The sequence below is a fragment of the Balaenoptera borealis genome (assembly GCF_965194805.1).
Source record: "Balaenoptera borealis genome assembly, chromosome: 4".
In the NCBI taxonomy this organism is placed as follows: Eukaryota; Metazoa; Chordata; class Mammalia; order Artiodactyla; family Balaenopteridae; genus Balaenoptera; species Balaenoptera borealis.
Window position 1 is genome coordinate 137,187,149 of NC_138861.1, and position 20,140 is coordinate 137,207,288.

The window sequence follows — 20,140 nt, forward strand, 5'->3', positions numbered from 1 at the left end:
TACATTGGGAAATTTATACTATTCACTCTATTTGTATGTGTTTGAGAAATCCCACTGTATTTTTTTAATCAATGGAAACCACTAAAAGAAATGAAACATCATCACCCAAACCAGCATAGGGTGAGGGGAGGACACAGAGGATCAGGGGAAAAAAAAAAAATCCCACTGTATGTTTTTAATCAATGGAAACCACTAAAAGAAATGAAACATCATCACCCAAACCAGTATAGGGTGAGGGGAGGACACAGAGGATCAGGGGGAAAAAAACAAAAACAAAAACAGAAAATATTATGCATCTAATAGAGGTAGGAAAGAAGCAAGGAACAAAGCAGTTGCTCAAACAGTAGTCTCCCAGTAAATGAAGGCTCTTTACTAAGCCTTACACAGCCATGCTTAGACTCCACAAATCTTGCCTCTGTAGTGAAAGTACATTTTGAGCTAGGACACTGGGTTCTAATCCTGACCCTCCCTGCAGTAAGCCGTGAAGCTCTCCAGGCTAAATTGTGCATGAATGCTCAGGCTATAAGAACCCAGACATCATTTGGCCACTGGCAGCTTTGTGACGGCTGGGGCTAGAGATTCAGTTTGCGCCACAAAGAAAGCAAAGCCACTGGGTCGCCTGAGGAAGTAACCTGAGCCCTTAGCTCTAACCTGGTGAGCTAACTTTCAACCTACCACCTGCTGCTGTGGCTATTCAGGCAGAGCCTAAAGCTGTGTGACCTAACAGCCAACCCCTCAGACACTATTCCAAGAGCTCATCTCTTACAGACTTTTGAAATATGATTTGGCAAGTTTCTAATAAGAGTGATTTGCAGCCTATTTGAAAGAGAATAAATGTCAAAAGAGGGGGAAATGGGGTTGGAGGCGTGAATACTGCAAAGACTGCTGCTGGTGAATACCACACAGATAGTCTATATATCTTAGAGACTGTATTTTCAGAAGGCATGGGAATCTTGAAAAGGAAGAAAACCTTTCTTCACTCTCTCAAATGTTGTGAATTTAAGCTCTTTTCTTCTTTCCAGGTTCATCCTTTCAGGTGCTTTCTATTTATTTCCCCACATCTTCTCTGATTTTTTTTCTTTTTTTCCTCTTGATTTCACTTTAGAGTAGAATGGCGCTTATTGCCATCTCCTAATCACTGCATTTATTCCCAGATTTCTCCCTGGATGTGTGGCTTTCTTATGGCATTTCTCATCTCCATTCCTGTTCCCATTAGCTCTTTGTCAAAACTTGCTCTTAAAAAAAAAAAACCAAAAATTCTCCTTTTCTTTTTCCTCTGAATCTCTGAACCTTATTCTCTCTGAAACTCTATGGCTTATGCTGTTCTTGCTCTCGTCCCCTCTAGTGCGTAAGGCATCCATGAAAGGATTAAGTAGCAAAAAGCTCTCAGCGTAAGGTCAGGATGTGTTGTGATGTGGAAAAGCTTCTGTAGTGACTGTGCTTTATTGGTTGAGGTTGTTGTCCTTTTTATCCTCCTGGGGCACTCACTAGGTATAATGTCTGGATTCTTTGTTCATTTTGCTCATAAACTCTCGTAGGGCTCTAAAAGTCAGATTGCCTTTTCCTTCCTAACTCGCTTCTCAATTTGAATATCACCTTAAGTGGCATCTGGTTGCGGATGAGAAGAAAGGATTCAGAGAAAGAAATAGAATGAGAAGAAAAATGACCTATGTTACCTACCAAAACTGACCTTGAACTTTGATAAAGTCATAGCTAACTTTTTCCGTAGGAGATTACGTATACCAGCACAGGTACTGAATAATATATTTTGATGATGATGGGGATCTACAGCTGTTCTAAAAAGGGAAAGCCGTATGAAAGAAAGTAAAGAAAAAGAAATTGTAAAAAAAAAAAAAAAAAAAGAAAAAGAAAAGAAAGTAGAACAGTCCCAGATAGTAGACCCACAAGTTACTTATTTGGGCAGAACTAATAAACTTACTACGTCAACACTGTTCTAAGTACTTTACGTATATTTGCTTATACTCTTCTTCACAAACTTATGGGGTAGGTACCATTACTAGCCCAACTCTGCATATGAGAAAACTGAGGCACAGAGAGGTTAAATGTCTTATCTATGGTTATACAACTAGTAAGTGGTAGCTCTGGAATTTGACCCCAAGCAGCCTGGCTGCGTTGTCCATATAAGAAACTGCAGTTGCATTTTGATTTTTTAAATAGAATTTGTACTTGCCTTCATTAATAAAGATTTAAATGAAGTTTATTTCTCCAATATTTCAGTAGAAAATGAGTCTCAAGATACGGGCAACTTAAAAATTTTGTGTGGACCTGATCAGATTCCAAATCTTTGTTCATATCCATGTGTCCAGTTAAGTTATAATAAGAGTGTTTAAAAATAAGGCACAAAATTTTCAACAATAGCGTTACGGGACATAAGACAATTGTTAAATGATAGTTTTCAGAGAAAAATTATGTGAAAAATTCTAAGTAGAACCATAACAGAATATGTTAACATAACAGGAGAGAATCTGTTAAGGTTAAACTCTAAAAGATCAGAATGTATATACTGGATGAAAATAAGTGATTTTAAAAATCAATATGCAAAATTTAATTTAGGGGAATTTTAACACAGAAGTATACAGCTGTGACATGGACGTGCTATTTATATATATATCATAGGTAAGTTGTCAAGATGATGTAAATCTACCAATGCTAGTGGTAGCAAGGATAAAACTCAGATATATAAACCAAATTAGGAATTATCTATCACTCAGAGAAAGAATTACCTGCAAAATATAAGATTTTGACTATGAGCTAGAAAAAGCCTTTTGAGTCTTACTGTTAGCTCTTGCCCCTGTGAGGCTACAGAAATCTGTCTCTCTTGTGTTGTTTACAGTGAATTATCTGTAACCTTTTAATGGTTGGCAATGAACTTGCTGGCATAGCTGAGTGATTATCACTTCTTTTTTTCTTTTTAATTTATTTATTTTTGACTGCATTTGGGTCTTCGTTGCTGCGTGCAGGCTTTCTCTAGTTGCAGCGAGCAGGGGCTACTCTCCTTGCGGTGTGCAGGCTTCTCACTGAGGTGGCTTCTCTTGTTGTGGAGCACCGGCTCTAGGTCCATGGGCTAAGTAGTTGTGGCTCGTGGGCTCTAGAGTGCAGGCTCAGTAGTTGTGGCTCTCAGGCTTAGTTGCTCCGCGACATGTGGGATCTTCCTGGACCAGGGCTCGAACCTGTGTCCCCTGCATTGGCAGGCGGATTCTTAACCACTGCGCCACCAGGGAAGTCCAATTATCAATTCTTATATTACACAGATCAATACTCCATCATTAAACTTAGGACATAAATTTCAGCTGTCTGGGCGGAGGAAGAAACTGACCAAGTTGCTTTCCCAACATCCTGGTGGCAGGTGGCATAGGAGAGTAAACTGAGATTGTAGCTCATAGTTAAATATCATTTAGACTCAAAATTCAGAAGATTGCCAGGACATTGAGGGTGACTTAGACCCACCTCTTCCGTACCTGGTTCCTGGTTCTGCTCTATTCACATCGGTGGGTGTTCTGTGTGGCTTACAGGCCTTGATAACAGACTTGGATCTTCTACCATGGTCTCTTCCTTTCTTTTCTTACTAATATAAGGTTGAATTAGTGGCACCGTGGGACAAAATTCTTTTGATGTATGTGTACAAGCGTGTATGTATGCATGCCTGCTGTTCCTATTCCATATTATAAATATTCAGAAAATTTTCTTTTCTGACCCAACAACTTTTTAAATTTAACTTTAAAAAATTTTAAATAGGTAATTTACATAATTCAATTTTAAATTATATAAAAGTGTATACAGTAAGAAATCTTTCTCCCCTCTCTGTTCTCATTCCAACCAACACATTCCCATTCCTGCAAACAACCAATGCTATTAGATTTTTTGTACCCTTCCAGAGATAGTTTATGTATATATAAGAAAAATTGTATAGATACACTCTTTTTCTTTCCTTTTTCACACAAATGGCAGTCTATTTTATACACTTTTTAGCTTACTTTTTTCAGGCAACAATAAATCTTGATATCTTCTAACATTTTCTCTGGCCTGGCTATCTCTCCTTTCTTTTCCCACTCTCCCATTTGTCTCCCCTAATATGCATTTACTCTGCACTTTTGTATGCTAGAGACACATTGGTCCGTTCACTAATTAGTTGACTTCTTATTGTGCTAAATCTTGTACTTTTATGCACTTGATGTTGTCCATTTAAATGTAACCCCCAAATGATATAATATGCACACTTATGTCCTTTTTTGGTACATAGCACCAAGAATAATTATGCGTTTAATGAATATCTTTTCCTGACTTTGACTTCTGATATTTTTGCCACCCACGTAGTGTTTTGAAACCAATTCTACTTTTACTGCTATTCAGTTAAATGCTAGCTTGTTAATAGACAGCATGGATTGGCCAGGTTTTGATAGAAGAGATATAGGACCATTCCTTCATTATGTCAGTATGACAGGAAAACTGATGTGAAATAATTATAAACCTGTCAATTCTTTCAAATTGTATCTATAAACTCAGTACAACCTTAATCAAACTATTAAAATTTTTAAAAGAACTTGATAACCATACCTAAAATTGATATGGAAATGGCATATGAATAGCTAACTTAACTTTTAAAAACAAGAGTTTTTAAGCAAGAGTTTTTTAACTTTTAAAAACAAGAGTTTAATTTAATATTAAATTAAACTAAAAAGCCTTAGTAATAAAAACAGGGTAGTACTGGCAAAAGAACAAATTAATGAATGGAACAGAATAGAATAGACAGAGATACACCAATGTGCATATGATAATTATTGCTAATTTTGAGTTACCATAAAACAGTGAAGAGAAGATAATTTAGTAGATGGTTTTGGGAAAATTTACTCATTATATAAGAAAAAAATGTAACTGGATGCCTGCCTAAAGCCACACCTGGATTAAAGACCTAAACATGAAAGTTGAAATTATAAAATTAATAAAAGAAAATATAGAAAACTATTTGTGACTTAGGGGGAGGAAAGAACTTGGTTTTCATTTTTTCATTCTGAAAAATTTCATATATGTCAAAAGTAGAGAGAATAGAACAAAGAGCTTCCATATAGCCATCACCCAGATTTTAAAAGTAGTAAGATTTTGTCATGTTTGCTTCTTCTAGCCATTATTTCATTAATTTTTTTTTACTTTGTCAAAATATCTTAAAGCAAATCCAAGATTTCATATAATTTCATCCTACATAGTATACACAGTATACTCTTAAAAATATGGACACATTTTCTATATGTATCCACAATACCATTGTTGCACCTGTAAAAGATAACTCTCTCTCTATATATATTTTTTGGCCATGCCGCGAGGCTTGTCCGATCTTAGTTCCCTGACCAGGGATTGAACCCAGGCCCCGACAGTGAAAGTGCCAAGTTCTAACCGCTGGACCTCCAGGGAATTCCCAAGATAACAATAATTAAGTAAGGGCTTTTTAAACAATCAAAATTCTTCACATTAAGTACATTAGAATAGTTTCCTGGGGTGGGGGAGGAAAGGAAAAATGGGAATGGAGTATGGAGACAAAAGAGAATAAATAAGTAGAATAAGTGCAAAAAGTTGCCTATATTACTGATGATAATATATCATGGGCTGAGGATTATAGCTAACTCTCTTCTATGCCCAGGCAGGGGCAGGGGTGGGAGGTAAAGAGCTGAGACAGTTGATATCCTTGGATGAGCCTAAAATAACAGGCACTTTCATCACAGGATTTGAGAAACTAGACACAAATATCTGAACAAATATCTCTCCCACTGCCTGAATCTCAATATTAGAGACTGACTATAAAATGTTCTTTCTTAGACTGAAAAGGGGTCATGAAGTTCTCAAAAACCAAACCAAGCCAAAACACCATATTGAGGGGGAATGTCAAAGGGTCACAGGAGCCAACTAAAGAGCTCCCAGTAGCCAAAGTTGGAACAATTCAAGTAACTAAATAATAAGGTACAGTACCTTGGATTATAACCCGACATATAAATATCCATGAGTTCATACTAATATAAATAAATTATTGAATAAATTAATAAAAGGGGAAGAAGAGAAAAATGTCTCGTGCTCTCGTGCAGAAGAATTCCCAATAATTTATGTACATGTTCCACCCACAATAAGGGGGAACATAACGCTGCATTCCTTAAGTGTGGGCTTCACATAATGAATTCCTTCCAAAGAGGGCAGTATGGGAAAGGGAGAAAGGAGAAAAGAGTAACTTCACAGTGGAGGAACCTGATAGACGCTATCTCAGCCAGGTAATCAAGGGCAACATCAAGAGTCATAAATCATGTTGATAGAATGTACTCTGGGTATGATGTGATGAAAACATCACTATACCCCAATGAACTTCTCCCCAACACCCCGTAACCCCAGGCTAATCATGAGAAAAACATCACAACAATTCCAGTAGAAGAGCATCCTGCAATATACCTGACCAGTACTCCCTGAAACTGTTAAGATCACCACAAAGAAAGTCTGAGAAACTCTTACGGCCAAGAGGTGGCTAAGGAGACATGACAAATAATATAATGTGGTATCCTGGAACCAAAGAAAGGCCATTAGGTAAAAACTAAGGATATCTAAATAAAATGGGCTTCAGATATTAATAATGTATTAATATCGGTTCATTAATTGTAACATGTACCATACTAACGTAAGATGTCAATAACTGAGGAAACTTGGGGGTTGGGTGGAGTGGGGATGGAATATAGAAACCCTCTGTCTCCATTCTTCTGTAAATCTAAAACTGTTCTTTAAAAAAGGGTCATGAAGTCAGTGGTTAATGGAATACATGGTAAAATTTTCCTTTTCTCCATTCCAGCTGGGAAAGATTTGTCTGTTTGTTTTATTTTTTTTTTGTTCGTTTGTTTTTTGCTAAACACAGAAGAGATCTTTGCTCAGAGACACAGGAAGTGTTTTCCTTCTCCCACTTCTGGGGTTATGAGTGAGCTTGCCAAGTTGAAGGCAGATACCTTAGAACCCTTGAGTAGATAATATAACTATATAATTAGTTGGAACTTGGAGAGATTCCCAAGACAGCTGAGAAATGGCCAGTAGTGTACACTGATGGCCAGGAGCTTCTTAACGTTAGAATAAGGGGCTCATTCCCTTGCAATCCTCGAAGTTCAACCACATGCAGTTAGAATGATAGTTTCAACCAATCTGAAGTAACATAAGTGATTCTAGTCGTAGGATCTCTGAGCAAAGTGTTCAGACAGGATTACCTGTTGAGGCTTTCATCTCCTACTCCTAGCATGGTGCCTGGCACTCAGTAGGTACTTAGCAAATGTTCATGAAATAAATGGTAATGTGCTCCTAGAGCTCAGTGCAGTATTACAATATTTTACATTCGGTTCTAATAAAGTAAAGAGCTGTATAGCCTGGCTGGCAAAATGTTATAATTATCACCTGAAAAAACATTTATTAAATATCTTCTAATTCATGGAATTTATCTTTTATTAGTTCATCTACTATCAGTTTCAAATCTCTGAATAGCAGAACTGTGTCTTTTATTATGGGAAATATTGGACCATATGTCACTTGAAAGGTATTTTTCCCTAAATATTTATTAATGTGCTAGCTTGAACTCAGAACTGGCCTATCAGGAATGGTTAATGTTTGCCTCATGAGGAATCTTGACGCAGTTGAACGTTATAATTTTTGTGTGTATTTTTATTAGCTCAGAACCTTGCCAGTTCACTCATGCTAATCTGCAATTCCTGTAATTATCACACACAAAAAAAGTTAATGGGGCAAATTAACCCCATTTCTCAATGCAGGCTTAATAGGAAAAAGTTATTTTGAAAGCTCAGTGGCTTATAAGCGCTGCTTTACAAAACACACTGTAACACGCTTCTACTTCGAGATACAGCCTTAAGTAGTTAAACAAGTTCACTGGTATTAAGTGGGTATATCTCCATCCTTTATTTTTCCCTATTGACTTCATTACTTAAGATATATCTGACTAGATGCTGGCAAAGGACCTTCTGGAAGCATGCAGCCATGGTGGAGGGGAGTGGAGGGAGCGCCCTATTTGGGGAGGAGAGTGGACATCATTGGAGATAAGTGCGATTGAACAACTAGCTCTCATGGAATATCGTTGAGAGAGTAATAATTGGTTTTAATCAGGGATTATGCAGTGAATCTGTGGATTGAAAGAGACTAATAACTGCTTAATATAATCTAAGACTCAGAAAGATCCACGATAAAATAACTACAAAGAAGTAGAATCAAAACACATTCCTGGATGTTTTAATCATTGAAGTTGGAACAAAAGGGATAACCATGAAACCTTATTTCTAAAATAAATCCTTCCAGGAGTCAGTGAGTGGAGACCAAAGCAGACTTTAGAAGAACTAACTTCAAAAGAGATTCTCTATATTATAAGGGTGCAATTGTTAAACTAAAATGATCAAGACCTCCCGGAGATTCTAGGTCATGACTAAACCATCACCATCGACTCGGACATTTCTAGAGACCTAGCACACTCACCCGTCCACCCTCGGCTCCACTCACGGCCAAGGCTGGGCACTGAAGTTCCCCATCATTCGATTGGACAGTGCTACAGGACAGACCTCCAAACACAGAGCTTCCTGGGCACTGAAGTACACTGGAAAAGCTCTAGTGAGAGCGGGTAAGTGCAGCCTGAGTGTCTGGTGAGATCAAACCTGAAGAGAGAGTGAGATAAGGAGAGAGTTGAGTCATTAGTCAATTCTTTTAACTAACTCTGAAGTTGGCTGGCTTCACACTAGACCTGGTGATTAATGGTAGAGAGATAGCTCTTACAATTCAACTTCTGTAAGTAGAAAGAAATTTAAAGCTTCCCCTGAGCATTTGCTTCCTCTTTAACTGCTTCAAAACAAATCTCAGGGGCTTCCCTGGTGGCGCAGTGGTTGAGAATCTGCCTGCCAATGCAGGGGACACGGGTTCGAGCCCTGGTCTGGGAAGATCCCACATGCCGCGGAGCAACTGGGCCCGTGTACACAACTACTGAGCCTGCGCGTCTGGAGCCTGTGCTCCGCAACAAGAGAGGCCACAATAGTGAGAGGCCCGTGCACCGCGATGAAGAATGGCCCCCGCTTGCCGCAACTAGAGAAAGCCCTAGGACAGAAACGAAGACCTAACATAGCAATCAATCAATGAATGAATCAATAAATAAATCTTTAAAAAAACAAAAACAACAACAACAACAAAAAACAAATCTCAGTGTCTCTAGGCTGATGCCAGTTCTCATCTTGCACACAGCCCTTGATGGGAAAGAGGGAGCAGGCCAGCCGTCCCCTATCGGACAGTGACCCAGGGTTCTGTGCCTTTTCACAGCAATCTCCCAAAGGGAGAAACAGAGTCAAGACATCAAGGGACAAAATGGCAACCCTGAGAGGTCATTCCACGGTCAGAAAGCACACACAAGCTATTATTCTGAAGAGGGGAAAACTACTTGCAGTTTTCCAAGTGGATAGTCTGGAGTTTGCTATAGCAGTGCTTTTTAGTTCAATTATCCCTTGCAGAAAAGTATGTATATAAAAGTTAAGAAGATTCAATATGGAGAATAATTTTTTTCTGGCTTTGAAAATTTTTCAAATACGTAAGCACAATTCTTAGTTGCAGAGACTCAATTACTCAGTTATTGAAGATGATATGGATAAGGTGACCAGACCTACCATCTACCCGGCTGCACAGAAATCTAGGATTCATGCTGTTTCCTCTCTTCTCATACCAAATCTGTTAGTTTCATTAATTCTCCTTTCAAAATATTTTAATTCATCCAATTTTCTCCATTCTCATGACACCATTTTAGTTTAAATCACAGTCATGTCTCACCTGAACTATTACAATAACCTCTTTAATAGAACTCACTCTTGCTTCTCTATAATCTACCTCATGGCAGCCAGAGAGATCTTTTTTCAACATTTGTGAGATCACACCATTCATGAAATCATGTCATCTTCAATGGCTTCCTTCCAGGGCTATAGATGATCTAGCCCTTCCCTACTGTCCAACTTCATTTCCTATTACGTTCTGCCCTAATACCACTGGCCTGTTTGGGGTTCCTTGACTAAGCCAACCTCTTATCTGCCTCAGAGACTTTGCCTTCATTTCCTCTGGCTGTAATGCTGACCTCCTCATGACTGGTTCTTTCCTGTCTTCTAGGTCTTAGCATAAATGTCACCTCCACAGATAGGATCCCCCCAACCTGTCCCCTTCCCTTGTTATTCTCCCTTTATTAATATCCTTTGCTTATTTTGTTCACAGCACTTATAATCTGAAATTGTCCTATTTATTTATTAATGTATATACTTACTCTTTTTAACTTAAAAAAAATAAATTTATTTATTTATTTTTGGCTGCGTTGGGTCTTCGTTGCTGTGTGCGGGCTTTCTCTAGTTGCAGTGAGCGGGGGCTGCTCTTCATTGCGGTGCACGGGCTTCTCATTGCGGTGGCTTCTCTTGTTGCAGAGCACGGGCTCTAGGCATGAGGGCTTCAGTAGTTGTGGCACGCAGGCTCAGTAGTTGTGGCTCATGGGCTCTAGAGCGCAGGCTCAGTAGTTGTGGCGCATGGGCTTAGTTGCTCCGCGGCACGTGGGATATTCCCAGACCAGGGCGCAAACCCGTGTCCCCTGCATTGGCAGGCGGATTCTTAACCACTGCGCCACCAGGGAAGTCCATCTGTAACTTTTAATTCATGGAAAATTTCAAGCATTGTATATACTTACTCTTGATCTCTTCTCTCCCACAATAGAATCTAAGCTTCTCCAGGGTAGGAACCATGCTTGTCTTCGTGACATCATTGTATCTACAATACTTAGAACAGTGCCTAGAACATAGTAAATATTCAGTGGATATTTGTGAAATGAATGAAGAAAGAAAGGTCATCTAGAGCAGGGGTTGGCAAAATTTTTCTGTAAAGGGCCAGAGAGTAAATATTTTAGCATTTGTCATTTACAGTCTCTGTTGCCTATTCTTCTTCATGTAAAGACCATTCTTCACTCTTACAAAAGCAGACCACAAGCTGGATGTGGCCCAAGGGCTATGGTTGCCAAACCCTGATCTAGATCAAAAGAGAAGTTCATCCATGACCCTAGTTACCTCTAATATCTAACTTTTGTTTACTTGTCTGAGTTCTAGGGTGTAGTAGATAAACTGGAGTAGTATGTCAGCTGTTACCTCCTTGTCCATGACCCCTTCTTAGTGAACCTGTTCCACCCACAGTTCCTGGAGAGGAATAGCTTTATATGCTACCTGATTTCCTCTATACCTCCTACTTCCTACTCATGGCTGATTGTACTAGAGCTGAACTCTACCCTAATCAGATGATGAGGTCTCTATGGAATTTGGAATTGGGCCACTAAAATTGAACCACTTAGATGCCAGTGGGCTCTTGACATAAAATAGTAGGGTAGATCCATGACAAACCAAAGCCAAATGTAAGCTCATATGTTCAGGGAATAGAGATACCGCAATAAAAAGGAGGTCAGACTACTAAAGACACTGAAGGAGATATACAGGTAGAAGCACAGACCTGAAACCCCAGGGTCCTGAGAAGAAAGGAGTAGCCTTGGGTCCTGAATATCCAGCTCCGTGTCCCATGTGGTCTAGGCGTGCTTTGCTTATGTCCTTGGATATCTGTGAAGTGGTCTGTTGTTATCTCTCCTTAACTGACCTAATTTAAGAGAGCTTCTATTCCTGACAATGGGGCTGGGTGTTTCAAGTTACTATCAAAGCTATCGATCAATACACACATATTTAACAGATGTCTGCTATGTTTAGGATATCTGATAGACATCATGAGAGCAAACACATATGTACAAGAAATTGTTATTGCCTTCAGGGAGGGTAAATCTAGTTGAGGGATGAGACGGAGACATATGAAATCATAATTAACAGCGTAAGGCCATGTGCAGTTAAACACCTCATGACAGGATTCTATCTACGTGTCTAAGACTTTTTAAAAATCAATTTTAATGGTATTTAAAGCAAAATGAAAATGGATGCTGAGGAAATAATACTGCTTCAAAAGAATTACACAACAGTGCATACTGACAAATAAAATTGCTTTTTATCAAGAACTGTACTTTTGTCTAAGTATCTAAGGCACATTTTAACAGAATTTTGAAACTGCTAACGCTGAGTCAAATCTATCCAGATTAACTGAGAATAAGCCACTCCTGTGCTCTTTCTGAAAGAGATAACGACTCTCCCCAGACTATCTAAAAAGTGTTTGGTCTTAACAACAAAGGTTAGATAAAGTCCTGGGTGTGTTCAAAGCGAACTCTTGGGTATTTTATCAATACAGGTATCAGGTTACCAATTGCTTTAAAAATGCACTCCCTGATATTGTCTCTATGCTGACAAAATATTCACTCAGAAAAACAAGCTCTAGAGACCTGTGTCTGATATAAGTGCATATAGGAATTATTTTTTCCTGAACCAAGATTTGTAGAAGTACCACCTTCTAGGGATGCTACCTACAAGATCTACTCAGTCTGAAGTGGAAATAAACTCTATAAAGGCAACAAGTTTATCAGGATTTTTTTTTAAACATCTTTATTGGAGTATAATTGCTTTACAATGGTGTGTTTCTGCTGTATAACAAAGTGAATCAGCTATACGTACACATATATCCTCATATCCCCTCCCTCTTGCGTCTCCCTCCCACCCTCCCTATCCCACCCCTCTACGTGGTCACAGAGCACCGAGCTGATCTCCCTGTGCTATGTGGCTGCTTCCCACCAGCTATCTATTTTACAGTTGGTAGTATACATAAGTCCATGCCACTCTCTCACTTTGTCCCAGCTTACCCTTCCCCCTCCCCGTGTCCACACGTCCATTCTCTAGTAGGTCTATCAGGATTTTTTTAAAGTAAGTTTTTATCAAAGCATTGTTTTAAAAGGAAATAAAGATGGGAAATGGGGAGTAATAAAATAAGTTTTCTGTCATATCAATGCATAGAAATTCAGCATAGGTACCATAATCTACTACTTAGACCCCAATGGTTTTTCTTCATCCATGGAGTATATACACTGGATACAAAACAGGGTATGAGTCAGTAATTGATTTGTGCGCCAGTGCTGATAGTACTATACCAGTAACTAACCAGTGGTTGTCCAACTCGAGTGTGGATCAGAATCACTTGGGGGCTTGTTGAAACAGATTTCCTGGGCCCCACTCTCAGAGTTTCTGATTTAGTCGGTGGGCCTGAGAATCTGCATTTCTAACAAGTTCCTAGGTGATACTGATGCTGCTGGTCTGGGGGACCACACTGAGAACCAATGAACTGACAGCATTCACATAGGCTTTGGCCCTATCACTAGCCTGGACTTCCCTGCTGGACACACCTAGAGAGTCCACTAGGACTGTATGAAGAAACAGTCCGAGGTGGTTTCCATATGAATTCTATTGCCCAAAAGTCATACAGTGCTTTGGCGGATTCTGTCTGTAATTCTGATTAATTTTTTTTTTTTTTTAATTTAGTGGGAGATTTTTGAATGAAATTGATATGGGCTAAAGTCTTTTTTTTTTTTAATTATTAGCACCTTTAATTATTATTTATTTATTTATTTTTGGGGGCTGTGTTGGGTCTTCGTTTCTGTGCGAGGGCTTCCTGTAGTTGCAGCAAGCGGGGGCCACTCTTCATCGCGGTGCGCGGGCCTCTCACTATCGTGGCCTCTCTTGTTGCGGAGCACAGGCTCCAGACGTGCAGGCTCAGTAGTTGTGGCTCATGGGCCCAGTTGCTCTGCGGCATGTTGGATCCTCCCAGACCAGGGCTCGAACCCATGTCCCCTGCATTAGCAGGCAGATTCTCAACCACTGCACCACCAGGGAAGCCCTCTGATTAACTTTTAATTCCCTCATTTTCATATAAGGCCCAATGCCAGCTGCTAGTGGTGGCTTAGGTAAAGAGGCACACGTAGCAGGCTCCAATGAGATTCACCAGCAAGGAACCACAGCAGAAAATCTTCTCACCAAAGAAGTTCACACTGATGGCTCCAGTGACAGTGCTGGGCCAGGCCAGTTTTGGTGTTTAGAAAGGACTGTCCAGAGAAATGGAGTACTGACACATGCTGCAACATGGATGAACCTTGAAAACATTATGCTAAGAGAAAGAGACCAGTCCTCAAAGACCACGAACTGTATCATTCTATTCACATGAAAGTCCAGAACAGGGAAGTCTACAGAGACAGAAAGTAGATTAGTAGTTTTAGGGCTGATGGGGAAAGGGACAAGTGTGGGTGTTGGGGAGGAGATTAGCTCAAGGGTACAAGGTGTCTTTTTGAGGTGATGCAAATGTTCTAAAATTGTGGTGATGGCTGTACACGTCTGTGCATATACTAAAAACCATTGAATTGTACACTTTAAATGGGTGAATTGTGTGGTATGTGATTATATCTCAATGAATCTGTTAAGGGAAAAAAAAGGACTGTCTGCTGGCAGTTTGTTCATCCTCATACCATGCTCACTGTCTTCCTACTATCCAAAAAGCTTTCCTTGGTACTTGTGCATGCACAGACTGTCTCAAAAAAATGGCAAGATGCTAATATTAGTGGCCATTTCTAAAAGGAAAGAAGGGATTCCCAAAATATAATTAAGTCTTTGTTACCTATTATTTTTATCCAAAGTGGAAGAAAAAAGGTTATGAAAAAGAACAAAAGGGGACTTGCCTGACGGTCCAGTGGTTAAGACACCACTCTTCCATTGCAGGGGGCACGGGTTCGATCCCTGGTCAGAGAACTAAGATCCCGCATGCCGGATGGTGCAGCCAAAAAAAAAAAGAAAAAAGAGAAAGTGCAAAATGTATAAGACTGACAGAACAGTTTTCTGGTTTCTTTGGAAGGTGGTTTGTAAAATTAAAATTAAGTGTTCCAAGTGTGAGAATTAGGAAGAAACCACTGAGGCCTCCAGTCCAGGAAACACAGTTTGAAGGGGACCGTGAGACTTGGGCTCCAGAAAGCATCTTTATACATCCCACAGTATAGAGACGGTATTAAGAAATGAAATAACATTTCCTCTCAAGGGCTATATGAAGAAGCTTGTGTGTGAAGGAAAATGCCCTGAATAGTCCAGGCTTTGGACACACACACACACACACACACACACACACAAAGCAAATGGTTCAGAAAATGAAACTCATCCCAGAAGCAAATTACCTACAGTTAATTCATTAATATGTTTGCAAAACATTTTCTGAGCACATATAATAGCCCCCAACACTGTAGTCAGATATTGCCCTGCGCTCAAATGATACAAAGAAAAGAGAGGCTGCCCCAGTCCTCAAGGAGCTTATTGTCTAGGGGGAAACTCAACAAACCAGTGGTCCCAGTACTTTCTGGTGACCACTTTGATAAATGGTGCTTTGGAAGCACAGAGAGGGACAGGTAAATTACACTGTGGGCTTAGAGACAGCTTCCTGTAGAAAATGACCCTTGATCTGAGTTTTAAAGGAAAAGTAGAAGTTAGCTAGCTAGAGAATGAAGGGATAGATTGTGAGAGTGTGGACTTAAGAGAAGATTAGGAAGCTCAGCTTTGGAAGGCACTGTTGGCAGTGGCTTGGCTCCTTCATGGTCCCAGAACATGCAGAACAGGTCTACCGTGGTTCTAGCTTTCCCTGCGTAACCTTGACCCTTGGGGGTCTGGTGACATCACTTCCTCCTTTTATTCCTCCACGCCCAGAACTTGCCATTGGTGGTGGCTTGCCCTTGTTGCGCACTTCTGCTTGCCTCACCATCCTGATTGACTTAGCTCTTCCATTACCCGTGTAACCAATTCACTGTAATAAATGTCTTCTGCTCCAAAGACCAAAAAAAAAAAGGTGGGAGGGAATGGAAACAACAGACAGTATCATTTCTGATAGGAAACTGCAATTACCTGTGAATGGCTGGGGTGAACGGATGCGTGAGAGGAGAGGGACAAATAAAACAAGAGAAGTAGGGTGTTAGGTGCTAAACTGAAAGCAACAGGGAGCCATTGATGGATTAAGTAGGAGTCTGATTAGCATTTAGTAAGATCACCTTGGTAGCAATGCAGAGAATGGGTTTATTGGGGTTGGCCATGCTCAGCTTAGCGGTAGAAAAACTATTTAGGAAACCGTTTCAATAACCTAGTGAAAGATAATACTGGCACAGACTAGGCAGCAGTTCTCAAACATTTTGTTCTCAGGAGCCCTTTATACTCTTGAAAATTATTAAAGGCTCCACGATTGCTGACTTAGTTCTCCACAGCACATGCAGATACAACAAGGTGATAGAAAAGCGATTACCTGCTGATGAATATTTCTGTTTAAGAGCCAGGATAACTTCTCAAAAATCTCTCAGCTGACTCTCTTCCAGTACTTAAACTAGTCACTGAAAAGAGGGGGCAGGGGACGCATCATGCCTGGTTTAAACTAATCATGATTCTGTCTCTGGGGCCAGGGTTGGGGCTGGATCCAGCCTCCTCTGAAGCTTATAGAGGCACCTACTAGCAAGGAAGGCAGTGCAAAGGGTAAGTGCCATTAGGGTGGCAACTATTGGTGGCAGTCATAGGATTCACCTATGTAGAAGTTGTCAGTTAAAAGTCCCATGTCTAGTGATGATTAACCAGAGAGATAATGAAGTAAGATGAGCTGAGACCTGAGGACTGGACTCTAAGGAACACTGACACTTAAGGGACGAGCAAAGGAAAGGGAAGCTCTGAAAGAAACCCTGGGGCAGAAGGGACAGCGGTTCGAAGCGTGTGGCTCTAAGTCAGACTGCTGGAGTTGAGCGCTACGAACGCTATTAGCTGTCTGATCTTGAGAAAATCACTTAGATGTTCTAAACCTAAGTTTTCTCATCTATAAGATGATGGAAATAATTATGCTATTTCATTAGTGCTATTAAGAGGGAGGATTAAATACAGTAATTGTGTAGTTGGCACAGAACCTTAATAAATGAGGGCTATTGTCTTATTAGTATTAGTATTAATGAGGATCTGCTTCAGAAATGGAAAGATAATCAGGTGTAACAGAAGCCAGGAGAGAAGAGAATTTTTAAAATATCTCCAGTGGTAAATACTGAAAAGAAGTCGTTTAAGGTAAGGACTGTCAAGAGATACTTAGGGGGTGTCCTATTCACATTTTTAGCATCTACTATTGGCTTATATTAAACTAGCAGTCAACTAAATAAGATCTTTTTAGACAAACTCCAGGCAAACTAGGGCTCCTTCTTTCTGTACCTGTGTAGCTGACCGCAAGATTTAGTTTATCCACTACATTGTATCTAACCCTTGGTTTTAATCCAGTGTTCTAGCCTGACAAGACGAATTTGAATCTTTGATCTATTTGCTCACGTCAGATGGCATTTCCAATGTTAATGTCATCTGCATATTTGCTGTGTACATCTTGTATATTTTTATCTATTTTAACAGTTAAGTGGTAAGAATATTTAAAAGGGAAGTTACTTTTCTCTAAGCTTCATTCAGTTTCCTCATCAGTAAAATGAGTATAATTATATTTATTTCACATAGGGTTGCGATAAATAAGTAAATGCCTGAACGTGCCTAGTACTGTGTATAGCACAAAGAAGATGTTCCTACGTTCTTCCTGGTTCCCTCCTCTCTTCCTCCCTGTATCACTTTTTTCCTTTTTCTCTCCTTTCTTTTAAAATTTCTTTAAAACTTTGTTTTAACATACTGCCTTGCTTACAAAGAGAAACTACATGTAGAATAGGACAGTGTTTTGAAATCCAATTGGCTAGAATAGATTAAACTGAATTTCATGCCTTGAATTGGTGACAGCTCCCTTAAGTAAATATAAAGGCATAAATATACTTCTGTCTCCTTTTCTCATGATCTCCTAATCCCTGCTTACACACTCTACCTCCCATCACCTCCTCCCACATCCCCTCTAGCCCCTCCAAGCAGACCATAGTCACTTCACTGCTAATAGAAATATATTCACTGAGTATCTACAACGTGAATAGCCTCAGGTTAGGACTGAAGTTAAGATACTAGAAGCCGAAAACAATCTTGCTGACTTTTAGGACCTAATGAACTCTGAGTATCTGGGTTTAATCCCCTTAGAGTCTCTCCATTCTCCTGTAAATCAACTACCTCATGGTAACACCTGGGGGAAAGAAAGAAAGAAGACCCGTTATGGACTTTTGCCCTCTCTCCCAGGTAATATGTACATTTTATAAGTGTATTCTTTCATGCTTCCAACAAATATTTTTGAAACTTCTATTATGTGCCAGGCATGATTATAAATACTAAGGATATGTGGAGAACAAGGCAGGCAATGTCCCTGTTCTCATGGGATTTACAGTCTAGAGGGGGGAGATAGACAATAAACACAAAGAAAAATGCTTGAACAGGACAGTATTGGACATAAATGTGATATAGAACATTTGAACAAGTGACATGCTCCAGAGTGGCTCGTTTAGGTTGGGTGGGCAGGAAAAGTCCCTCTGAGCAGGTGACATTTCAGCTGAGACCTGAATCACAAGAACCAGTTACACTAAGATCTAAAGAACATTCCAGACAGAAGAAACACTAGTACAAAGCCCCTGAGGTAGGGATAAAATCGCTGTGTTCACAGGGCTGAAAGGAGGCCAGTGTGGCTGGATTACAGCACCCGACGGGGAGAGTGGCATGAGATAAAGTGGGAGCGCCACAGGCGAGGTCACCGGGCAAGGCCTTGCAAACCTGGAGGTCTGTTAGAATGTCCTGGGGAGCTTTAAAAACTATGTGGACCCTCTGCCAGAGATTCTGATTCACTTGATCTGAAGTGGAGCCCAAGCAACAAAAGTTCCCAGGGGATTCCTCTGTGCAGCCAGGGTTGAGAGTCAGTGATGTCTGTGCTTCGCAAGCTGTGGTAGGGAGTTTGTATTCTCTCCTAAGGGGAATGGGAAGTCACTGAAGGGTATTCAGTGGAGGAGAGATGGGATTTGAGTAATTTATTTAAAAGATCCCTCTAGCTTCTATACGGAGAATGGATTTAGTGGATCAAGAGAGGAAGCAGGTGATTGTCGTCTCTTTGTGCACATATGCTTTCATTTCTCCCGGGTAAATACCTAGGAATGGAATTGCTGGAAATAACCCAAATGTCAATCAAAAGTTGAATGGATAAACAAACTGTGATATGTTCATACAAATAAAATACTGCTCAGCAATAAAAACAACTACGGATACATGCAATAACATAGGTGAATATCAAAACCATTATGTTGAGCAAAATCAGGCAGACACAAAAGCATATATACTGTACTAATCCTCTTACGAGGAATAACAGTCAGAAATGGTTGCCTCTAGGGGGTAGAGACTGACTGGAAGGGGGTTAGTAGGGAATTTATTAGGGTAATGGAAATGTGCTACATCTCGATTACATGAGTATACACGTTTATCAAAACTCATTTGAACTGTACACTTAGAATCTGTACATTTCATCGTATGTGGATTTTACCTCAATTCAAAAAATGAAAAAGGACTACTACACACCTACTAGAATGATTTGAAAAAAATTCCAAGTGCTGGAGAGGATGCGGAACAACTGGAACTCTTAGATGTTCCTGGCGGGAGTGCAAGATGGAAAATAGTTCGGCAGTTTCTGATAAAATTACACAGGCACCAACCATATGATTCAACAATCTCACATCTAGTTATTTACCCAAGAGAAATAAAATATGTCACACAAAGACCTGTATGTGAATGTGTATATAGAAAAGCAACAGGGGTTACAGTTAGGAGGATCTTTGCAGTGTCCTGGTGAAAGATGATGGCATAGTCTAGGCTAAGGAGATGGAGATGAAAAGATTGGAGATGGTGTGGAGATAGGATATGGAGATGAAGAGAAGTCAACAAATTCAGGATATATTCTGGAGGTAGAAGCTGAGGGAACCCCAATGTTGATTGTATGAGAAGAAGAGAGGAATCAAGAATGACTTTTAGGGGCTTCCCTGGTGGCGCAGTGGTTGAGAATCTGCCTGCCAATGCAGGGCACACGGGTTCGAGCCCCGGTCTGGGAAGATCCCACATGCCGTGGAGCGACTAGGCCCGTGAGCCACAATTACTGAGCCTGCGCGTCTGGAGCCTGTGCTCCGCAACAAGGGAGGCCGCGATAGTGAGAGGCCCGCGTACTGCAATGAAGAGTGGCCCCTACTGCAATGAAGAGTGGC

The 20,140-nt window shown here is 40.2% G+C and overlaps 1 protein-coding gene across 1 annotated transcript in view; it reads right to left on the reverse strand.

Annotated features, from left to right (window-relative positions):
- LOC309627643 (sodium channel and clathrin linker 1-like) overlaps positions 1 to 20,140 on the reverse strand; it is a 224,099-nt gene that overhangs the window by 67,036 nt on the left and 136,923 nt on the right. The gene's annotated exons all lie outside the window — the stretch shown is intronic.